Source organism: Diachasma alloeum, unplaced genomic scaffold, assembly GCF_001412515.2.
Source record: "Diachasma alloeum isolate Michigan unplaced genomic scaffold, Dall2.0 Dall_scaffold_01116, whole genome shotgun sequence".
In the NCBI taxonomy this organism is placed as follows: domain Eukaryota; kingdom Metazoa; phylum Arthropoda; class Insecta; order Hymenoptera; family Braconidae; genus Diachasma; species Diachasma alloeum.
Genome location: NW_021681227.1, coordinates 79,080 through 90,836, shown reverse-complemented (window position 1 = coordinate 90,836; position 11,757 = coordinate 79,080). Strand labels below are relative to the sequence as shown.

Sequence of the window (11,757 nt, the reverse complement as noted above, 5' to 3'; positions counted from 1 at the left end):
AAAAAAACAGCCTCTGCCTCAACATCAAAGCTAGCGAAAATTGAAATACTCATACAATTCTTCACAAGTAAATAATTTCGCCCCTGCGCATATCTGTCGAACTCAGAACCTCGGAAATCCTACCACTAGAATTATCGACCTTCCAATGGCGATGACGTTAAATGTATGTAAGTAGTACACGTAGCATGTAAAACTTATAATCGCGATCAGGGATGCGACAAAATGACATGACATGTCCCTGACCCGTCATATGATACGTCAGTGCGACCGTCATGAGACGAACTAAAATAAGACGAACTCCTATCATATCCATACACGGAGAGAAATACTCAATAAAAATTACGTCTCTTTTCCGTAATTCCGGAGCGAAATGTGATTGTAGGAAATTTTACGGAACTGTCACGGAATTTTTCCGGAGCGTTCCGTAATTTTTATCTGATTCTCCTGTAAAAAATTACGATACCGTCACTTAAATTTTCTAAATCGATTCCGTAATCGGCGAGTGAATTATGAGTTCCGTAATTTTTACTGAACATTTCTCTCCGTGTACAACTTCAGAGAAACTTAAAAAATACCCTAATTCGGTAAGGATTCGAGCCCTAATAGGGCCTGATATCACAACACTTCATTCTTGCTTTGCTTTTTAGTGCGTCAAAAAAAGTGTCGGCTTTTCGAAAAGAAAATTACGAAAAAATTAAGGCGGTAAAATTTTTTTAGCTTTCCCTGAATATTAGGTTCAACATAAATTTTTTCAGCAACAGACGATGCAATCTCGTGATCGAACGCGGTCACTATGGCATTGGGAAGAATATTTTCAATCACAATTTGATTCATTTAAACAATTATTTCTTCAGTTATCGTTGAAAAACGATCGGTCACACACACATACACACACACATATACATACATGCGTCCATACATCAGGACATGATTCAAATATAGCATATTGGAACTCCAATTCGAACGCTAAAATCACTAATTCTGACACAAAAATGGAAATTTCGGATTTGACGAATGCAATGCTTCCATTAGCAACCAAAAATGCAAAAAAGTTTCGGGAAGGTCACAAAATGATTTTATCTTTAAAATTCTATTTTTTTATACGAAGCATATGCCTAAGTGTAAAGAAAGATTAAAAAATTAAAAGCGCTTATCACGAAATGGTATATTTTTCGGGCGACAATCGAGTTAGAGGGCTAAAATTTTATACAGGGCCATATTTAATGAGGTACCAAAACATTGAAAATTGAAAAAAAACCGAAAATATGGCGCAAAATGACTGAACGGTTTTCTATGAAGTTGCCCATTCCACATTTCACATTCATGACAAAATTGTGATCAATTCACTATCTGGCGGTTACATTATATTTAACCAGTGGTAATAATATAATTTGGGATTCGGATATAGCCACATGGTTTCATGATGATAAAGGCTTTTGTGGACTGTCAAACACATACAATCAATCCATTCAAATGGGAATGAGTAATTGGAAATACTAATCATTACCCAATACGATAAAACTTTATGAGCGAAAAGTTCACGACTGTCAGTTTATATCTAGCTGCCGTTACATCGGTTTACGTTGGTCTTTGGAAGACTCGGTATCAATACACGTTAATTATCTATAGCTCACTCATCTCGATATTCAAGGTGATCTCAGTACTATTGTGTTATTGAATCATTTAATTCCATCACTGGTTTATCATCATAAATTATCAATATGACTCATCAGTTTCAAATGACACATGAACGGTAATCAAGTGACAATCATCGTGCAAATATGGTAAATATCATTTAATTTGGGGATAATACACAGATTCGTCTTAGGGCTCATCTTTACATATCAGCTCAATCATCCACTCACTTTCTACTCCCCACTCACCCAAAACTGGTAAAAATTATGTTAATCCCTCACAAACTCACCAAAGGATTTTCACCTAGAATATTTTATAATCAAATATAAATCGTACATAAATAATATTGAAAAACTATCTTTTCCAGAAATTTGATCTGCTTTTTTAAAATTAGATTCCATAAATTTTCCCATACAGAGTTTACCGATATATATGCAACAGGGCCAAACATCGATCCAACATCGGGCCCCCGAACATGGCGGCCCCGATTGAAGGTCAAATATCGGTCCAATATTTGCTCGCCAAACATCAGCAAGATGTGTCATATGATACGGATCAGCCTTTCATCGAAACCGACGCAATACTCGTAGGCTATTTTTGATTGAATATCGACTTATCATCGTAGTTTTTCCTGAACTTGAAAAATTCACAAGCATACCGACAGTTATCAGCTCAGACTGTCAGATTATAGTTTGGTCGCATAATCATTATTATCCTCATTTAGTGTGTAAATCAATCCATTTTCAATTCATCAATTTATCAGAGTTGTAATTCAATTAATTGCTGATATTTGCATTGATTGATACAAGGAAGACTGGTAAACAGCACGTAATATTCATACTACTCAAAAAAATATCCTACCCTGAGAGGTTTCAGATGGCTCAGACGTTAGCGCGCCGGACTATGGATCAGAAGGACGCCAGATAGAATCCTAGTAGCAGCAATCATTTTTCAAATGTTTAATTTCGATGCATTTCAGTTACACCTGCATACTCATAATTTATAACCAATAATTCTATAATTAACCATAAATAAAATTTTTTTTTCCATTATTTTTAATTAATTAGACCCCAATACATGATCATTGGTTGTACTCCACTCTTCATAGGCTCAGTAAAATTGATGGAAAAAGTGATGGGAAAAATAATTTCAACAGAAATGTATAAACAATAACATAAATTTTCCAAGCGATGCTCTGCTGATAAGCGCTTTGTATTTCAGTAGATCATCCATGGTTCAGTAGATCGCCGCCAATTATCCGACATATCGGGACGATGTCGGCCGGATGTTCAGCCGTTTTCTCTCACTCTGGCTTGTGCAGATATTTGGTGTAATCGCCCATATGATAATTCCTCACAGGCGCGTCCCAGAATTTTAGTTGAAAATCGTCCATCAATATCCAGGTATCGATTCCCCTGAACTCTAATGATGTTTCCTCTGAATTAGGAACTAATCGTGCATCGTATGAGGCTGGACCGCGATCACGTATATGTCCCCAATGGCGAAGAGATATACGTGACCCTATAATAGAGAAGCAGGTGGTACAATCGGATTGGCAGACTTGGAAAGGTGATTCTGGTATATTGTGCTAGTACGTAAATGCTACACAGTTACTACAGTAATAAACTCCAATATTCTATACACCTCCTATATATTCAGATTGCAATCCAATTTACACAGTGGCACATAAATAGTAGATTTTGTGTATATATACACTTTCGTTGAATATGTTTGCAGTAACTTCAAAGAGTTATTCCAAGTACGGTGAACAGATGGATGCCCGTGTAAGCAGTACAACATCAGTAGCGACCCACGAAGAGCTATAAATCAAGTCTTATTTAACTATTTCAGAAGTCATGACAAAACTTTTCTCAATTCCCGGATGCAGTTTTTAGTTTTCTACAACTTCCCAGTTCATAAGAAATCATCGTTTATTTATTGAATGATGCAATATTGCTACAGATAAGTTATTGATATTTATTTCTCCTCAAAGAGAACAAGTTTTATTTTGATGAAAAATATTCAGCTGTGCTAGACGCATATCTTAGAACACAGAAAATAATTCAATTTTGCTCATAACGCGGGATAATTGGACCGAAACTTTCAAATAATACACAATTGTTGCATTCAAATTTACCCCTCAGGCACTTGACCCTTATATAATGGTGAATGCAGAGATGTCGAACATTTACGCTTGCCTACATCATAATTCACTCAAACAAAGTTGTAGTGATTCCGGCGAATTTTTGATGAAGGTCTCAAAAGACCAACTATAAGGAAATTGGGATGAAAGAGGGTGAATTGATAAGGTTTGTATTGATGGCCCTCGGCCATGGGTCTAGTGCTATAATTCAATATGGTTTAATGGATTGTAAACCCCGATGGCCAAGAGAGATAACCGCTTTAAATGTGGTTTCAATGACCCGTTGAATGCAGAGTGATGTTCATCATTACTTTCAATTTATCGATTGACTCCACCGTGGAGTCAGCGTCTTGTAACTTTGACGGACGTTGTCGTAATGGAATTTATAACATCTATCCGAGTAGAGCAATTTTGATACGCGAATTTGGTTATCGACAGGTTAATCACGTCAGGTGATTGAACGTCAATAGTGTTATGAATACAGGATGATGTTACTCTTACATTGAATGTGAGCACTTACTAAGACAAAATCGATTACATGATTTAATGATAACAGCATCCAACCAAATTCGGTCAAACTGTCTGCCAGAGATGGAACTGATGAAACTGTAATCATTTCATGGATTTTTTTACGCTAAATTCAAAGGTATTTAACGAATTTCGCTACTACGTCAGGTTTAAAATGAAAAAAGTTGAAGATTGGAAAATAAATGAAATAAACGTTGCGAAGGAATAAAAGACTTCCTAATATCACATCAAAACGGATGGAAAAAAATAATTTCGAAAGATTGAGCTCTCATGTGAAATAAATTTCCCCTGAAACCGAAGCTCTGTTAGAAAAAAACTGATACCCCGAGTGTTTGAAAATTACCAGAAGTTTCACTGTTGAGCAATATGTGCAAACAGTTTGGCAGTATGAAACTTCTGAGCGTTTACGCGAGGGATTTTGTACCAAACTGCACGCATATGTTACTCAGCAAGGTAACTCAAAGGAAGTACCCGATTGATTTTCAAGCATGAGGGGTATTTGGCGGATTATTCCCTCTGTTCACATCTCGATTAATCACACAGAGCTGGAAAAAAGAGAGCCTTTGTCTTGGAAAATGTACCATTTTCGAAAATAAGTCTTTGTTCTACCCCTAATCCCGAACTTTTTTGCAATATAATACACTTAATTATCTCTGCAGGGTTTGCCGATATATGACACACAACCAAAAATCGGTTTAACTTCGGGCCCCGTGCATCGGGACCCCTATCAAAGGCCAAATATCGATTCAATATAGGCCCGCCGGATATTGCTCGCCAAACATTAACGAGGCTATTATCGGCTGAGGATTGGCCGTTAATCGCAACCGACTAATACTTATACTTTTATATACTATTTTTTTTATTAAATATTAACTTATCGTCGTAGTTTTTCATGAATTTGAAGAAGTCAGAAGGACATCGAGGCTTATCATATTAGGCCGTTAAAATTGGATCACGTACTCATTGTTATCCTCATTTAATACGAATAAATAATTTAGTTCTTAATCAATGAATTCGCCAGAGTTATTATTTAATTAATTTTTGATAATTGTACTGATTCATGCAGGGAAGGGTAGGTAAACACGACTTAGTATTCATATGTCCGAAAAAAATGTGTCTCCATAAGATTTTTCAGATGGCTCAGTCGATAAATTTTTCAAATATTCAATTTCATTGTATCTCTATTGCAGAGACACGGTCACAATTGAGAACCAATAATATATGTAATAAAAAGGAGATGATCAAAATTGTCACACATTTATTTTTTTCTCTCTTCTCTGTAATAAACAGAAGACTAAAAAGAATATTTCTTATTGCTCACTGAAATTGTTCGATATTCAGTTTGAAATGTTGCGCAAAAATTGATATCAATTACTCAATGTCCGTCCTCCTGATTATACTGAGAAAAAAATACTTTTGCTATTAAAACTATGTTCAATTATGAGATGATTATGCTACATATGACTATGAATAAATAACCTTCATCATTGTTCAATTTTTTCAAATTTGACATTTTTCTACGTAAAATAATTTGGAATAATTTAAAATATTAATAATTTTCAATGGAATTTATTCAAGGTCACATGTAGCATAATCATCCTATAATTCAGGATATTTTTAATATTTGGTGATGAACTTGGACCACTTGAAAATTACTGGCCTGTAGAAACATGCTCCTAAGAAAATAAATTTTTCTCCCAAAAAAGTTATTCCTTGGCAAAAATACGTTTTTTTTCCATTGTAATGTTAATTGTATTAGAGTGGAGAATTGTATTATATTGGCAATGCGAATGATGAATCGTTTGATCAATCTGTAGTGCATTCCATCTCGTATTTATTCCTCAATTGTTTTTAATGAATTAGAAACCCCAATACATGCTCATTGACAGTGACGATCGGTCTAACTCCGGTCTTTTTCATAGGTCCATCCAGATTAATGAAAATAGTGATGATACCCTCCGTGGTTGGGCAGATCATCGGGCGAAGCCCACCGCCAATTATCCAGTATATAGGAGGCGATGGCGGCCTGATGTTCGGCCGTTTTTTGTCACCCCGCGCAATAGGACCAGATCTAATCATTATATGCGCAACAGCTCCTTTGCCCATGCATATTAATATAATAGAGAACGCCCAATGCGAAGGTAGTTGGGATCTACAGGATCTTAATTACATATCAAGATAACGTCGTAGACTTGATGAAACTAGAAGTTATGGGATCAGCAACCTTTTTGAGTAGAAGCTGGACCCCTACTACCAATTAAACCACTACTAAGTGTAATAAAACAGAAATGTAGTCAAAGTTTTGAATAAAATTCTCATGAAAAAAAATATATATTCTGTGTAATGTGAATGCTTACGAGCCGAGAGGCGATTGCCGAGAGCTTGAACAGAAAATAAAGAATGAAAAATGAGGCCAGTCATCTCCGTCGTTCCTTCCTAGTTAGGGTAGAATTATTAAGGGTGAGGTGAAGAGGGTGTAACCCATTATGGCTTGACCGAAATTCTTATTGAAATAACCGAACACACTGACCTGATCTGGCTCAGTATTCAATCAGACTTGAATTACACGCAGCCGGATCAATAATTCGTCAGCCACGACCGGATCAACAAGTCGTCAGCCGTCAACCAGGACTAACGTCCATATTGGCGCGGATTAGAAGATGGAAGATTAGATTGATACTAGAGAGTGAGTTAAAAAACTCCGCGTCTAAGACGTTGTAACTAGGTACACTTTTCCCATTTATTGTCCCTTTTTTATTACATTACGATAGGACCGAATAAAAATCATTAAGGTATCATAATCATTAAGGAATTTCTGTCGTGTATAAATACGCGGTGCACTCGGCCAGAGATATTGGACAATACATATCAAAACTTTTTCCTGGCCAATGCGCTACCGCGTATCGTAGTTTTTTCTACTCTTTTCAAGTGCAGAGAATATGTTCCAATCAATCAAAGTTCCTGACTCATTTTGATAAAACAAGTAGGTGACAACAAGCATGTGATATGTGACTGAAGATTTTTTATTTAGGAGTATATTTATTAGACTATTTCAGTATTTAATCATTGAGATTTTTTTCACTTCGTCGCACGAAAACCGTTGTGTTTTCGGGTGAATAAGAACATCCATTGACCGGCGCACTGTCGGATGATTCTTCGTGCGGCTCATCGAGAAAAACTTTTGCCCATAAGAATAACATGTAAAAATCGATCTCATTCGAATCATACCTGAATTATGTAATCAATATTTGCTTTATGACGATAATTGTTGATGGGATTTGTTGAAATATATATCATTTACGAAGAGGGATGAAAAAAACAACAGACAATAACTACACGGAGACAAAAGTACGAGAAAAATGACCGTACTTGCACAGTAAAGTGGGTTCAGATGGTCTTTCTAGGCGAAATGTACTGCAAAGAGTAGGAAAAAGTACTGTTGCATGAGTCATTTTTTCGGAACAATGCGGGAAACAATTCTTGTGCAGCACGGTAAAATCGAAGAGACAGTGAATTTTTACGAGACATACGAGAAAAATTATGACACTGGCTGGCAAATTTTTCCGGTGCTCTACCAGAATCCTAGGACCCGATCGCGCATTCATAAGATTTCGGCACTCTTCGTCCCCCCTCCGCAACCACGAACATCAACTCAACGTGACCAGATGATTTATTCCGTCGCCTCCTCTAGCCTCCTCTCTCACATATCTACTGAAACCCCAGGTTAATGTTTTTCATAATATCAATTCAGTGAAATATCAATTAGTGTTGTGATAAAACGGTTAAGGAATAAAATAAGTGCCCTTTATTTTCTCTCCATGAGGTGTATAATGCTGTAGAGATATACACTTGCCTCATCTCGTCTATCGCTCTGCTGCGCGGGAGCTACGACTCTCCCTAAAAATATTAACACACGAGTTTAATGTTCCCCCTTTTTTACACGTGTTACGTACACTATTTTTTTAAATGAGTGTGAGGAAAAGTCACGCAAATCACTATTTTTCAAAGACGAAAGAACAAAAACTGAAAAATACAAAGATCATATAGATTATTTGACGAATAATTGACAATAATAATTCAGCTTTTTTTTCGTCACTTTAACTTGATATTTATTTATGAAGAACGTAGATTACATGACTGAAGAGTCTACATGTTATCAATAAAACGTTGAGGACTGAACATTTTCACATGACCATGTACTCTTACGATGTAACAGATTTTTCTTCGTTTTAACCACTCTTCTCTCGTGGTTAAGCTTTCTCTTTAACATTATAAACTGTTTTCCTGCACATAGACAGAGAGAAAAACCAAAATTAATACTCTTTAATGATCAGGTACTTAGAAAATTAAATAGACCTTTCTTTTAGTCTTCTCTTATGATTAGATTTTTTTTTAACATAATGAACATTTTCTTTGACACTTGGGGGAAGAGAAACCCACGAATGAACATTTTTCAGTGATTCTGTGCTCTTAAAGAACTAAATAGACTATTCTTTACATGTGCAGCCAATATTTTTTTGAGCACTCAGAAAAAACAAGAAAAAAACATGCCATCGATGGGTTTCAAAGAAATAAAATTGAATGGACCAAAAGAAAATCAAATTTGTTTTCTTGAACACTCAAAGAAAAAAGAACGAAACAGGGAACAAAATATGTGTATTCCGCAGCACTTGCAAAAAAAAGACTTCGACAATCGAATAGAATTTCCTCCATCACGCAATCAAGACTTTTTCCCCCGTAGATTTAGGAATCGTCTTTTCTCGCGAATTGCAAGGTAATATTTGTGCAATTAGTGATGCGCAGTTGGAATTCTTGACCATGTGTCTGATTTTACATGCCTGCAATATTTTCCTTGTTGGACACTGATCCTGCTGAGTCCATCGGTGATCGAGTCTCTAGAGGTGTCTTGGTAGATGATTCAACTGAACTAGATCCAACGTCAGACCCAGCAACGGCCTTCGTGGAAACTACCTCTGGCCATGATGCAGATGAACTCGATGCAAGACTAGGACGAGCAATAGTCTTTGTGGAAGATGCCTTTGGCTGTAAAACAGATGCACTGGAGGTAGAACTAGGGCCAGCAACAGCTTCCATGGAAGATCCCCCTGGTCGAGATGCAGATGAACTTGATGCAGAACTAGGGCCACGCACATTTATTGCATTGGTGATTTTGTCACAGATTTTTTCTTTACTCGACTTTGAGTGAGTAACATATCCGTCGGCTGCAGTTCTACTTTTCCACCCACCAAGCCTCTTCAGATCTTCCATCGTTCCACCACCCTCAACAAACAGCGATGCTCCAGTGTGACGAATTGAGTGACTGGTGTATCGTTCGGGATTTGGTAGCCCCAAAAATTTAGCAGTAGTGTTGGGCACACCTCCCATTTTATTAATTCCAATAGCCTACTTTGTACATTTACCATTTTGGTAATTGATAAAGAAGCGATCATGGGAAAGATTTCTGGGGCGAAGGATCGCATAACGCCGTACAATTTGATAAAACTCTCCTTCTACCAAAAAAGACCTGGGCTCACTGTTTTTCGTCAATGGGATGTTGATATGCATCATAGGATTCACTCTGGATCGATCTCTGTCTGAATAAAAGACTTCCATGATCTTCAGATGTCTGCATTTTTGTTAACTCTTCCCTTCTGCAGGCTCCCAAAATACCAATTACCAATGCAGCCTGATGAAAGAAAAAAAACTGGTGTGAAAAAGAAGAAAAAAAAAATTTAAGGCAAAATTCTCATTATTGCGTACATAATTTTTTTTTTTCAAATCGAATAAGGTTTCATAATCCGAGCCCTAGTTAGCTTAGGATTACGGGCGGCCTGATGACAAAAGTTTATTTTTAAAAATTCAACAATATTACAAACAAACCTTTTCGAAAAGATACTGTGAATCACTCGCATTCAACACAAAATATTCAACGTGAAGTCCAGTAAAGGCAAGAGCCTTTTTGGGCATGTGGCCTTTGGATTTTTTCTTCAAAAGTGCAGTCAGCTCTTTGTAAGTACCAATGATGAATTTGAATGGTACTTTTTAATTTACTGTAGACACTCCACAGTGTTGTTGGGGCGCGTGTCTTAGACAATTCAATAAAATATGACAGTAACACACGAGCAGAAGTCGATGTAGTCCCCTGCGCCTCTTGCCATTCCACGAAACTGTTGTAGCTCTTTTCGTAGAGGTCCCCTGATTTTGTTGGGAGCAAATCTCTTTTTGTTTTATTGTACGTCTGTTGTAAATGGAGTGGGGTTGGAGGATTCGCATACTGCGAATCGCAAAACTCATCTTCTGACATATTTTCACTTGGAAATTCACGTATAACTCGAGACGAACGACTACGCGTAATGGCTGCCGAATGGGTGATGCAATCTGGTGAAGAAGGCTTGGCCGATGTTTTCAGCTATGCACGTAGGTACAGGAATAACGACACTGGATTGGCGGAAAAAGTAGCATGTGCGCCACCTTTCAAACGGTGGCAGCGGAGTCAACCCTAAGTTGTAACTATAAAGTTAGCAGATGTAACCGAAAAGAAAATTGCGTGTACGAAAAGTCACTTTTTGTTGACACTCCTAAGAGTTACGAAAAGTGGCGTTTTACGCACAAAAATCTGTAAACGAAAAGGGACTTTTCCGAGCACATGTTTCAAAAAATAGTATATTTCGATGCAAGTGTGACGGGGTGGCAACGAGTGTGAAGTTGGCAGCCCGAGGCGAAGCCGAGGGCTGCCAATCACACGAGTTAAAACACCCCGTCGCACGTGTATCCCAACTATATTTCTTGTTAGTGATGTTACGTTCAGCGAGTGCCGAACTGTGTCATTTTTCGTTTACTAGTAAACGAAAAGTCTTTTCGTTTACATGTTTCGACTTTTCGTTTACAAAGTCTTTTCGTTTAAAAGTCTTTTCGCTTATATGTTTCGACTTTTCGTTTACTAGTAAACGAAAAGGCACTTTTCGACACTGGCTGAACGTAGCAGCAGTGACAAAAATTAAATTTTCACAAATTTCTTTCCTCTATGAGAATTTTTTTACAGGAACATTATTCCAATCGTTGCTTCATTTCCTCACGGCAATTATTGAACGGATAATTCTATTCATAAACTGAGAATTTATCTCAAAACAATTTGACATTTCGATTTTTACGTCAGCTAGAAACCATACAACGACTTTTATGCAACAAGGATTTTTATGAAAAGACAGAAAAAGGGGAATATCTCGAACACTTTGTATGAACAACTATAGATATTTTGATTGATCTAGGTAGAGGACATCAAGACGAATATTTTTAAAAAAAGTGGAATCGGTTGCGAAGTTTTAAAGATATTCAACATAATAGATTTTCAGAAAAAGTTGAATATCTCCGAAACTACTGGTGCGATTGAGCCTGTCTTCAATGCGAACCTTTGTTATCACAGGAGGAAGATTCTGTCCAAATTTCAAGTC

General features: G+C 36.9%; 1 long non-coding RNA gene across 1 annotated transcript; it reads left to right on the top strand.

Moving 5' to 3' along the window:
- The first annotated feature begins 3,071 nt into the window (after positions 1-3,071).
- Positions 3,072-4,629, top strand: LOC107045897. Its single transcript, XR_001461492.2, has 3 exons — positions 3,072-3,226; positions 3,373-3,419; positions 3,487-4,629. It is a non-coding gene; the product is annotated as an uncharacterized LOC107045897 (long non-coding RNA).
- Positions 4,630-11,757: the final 7,128 nt, after the last annotated feature.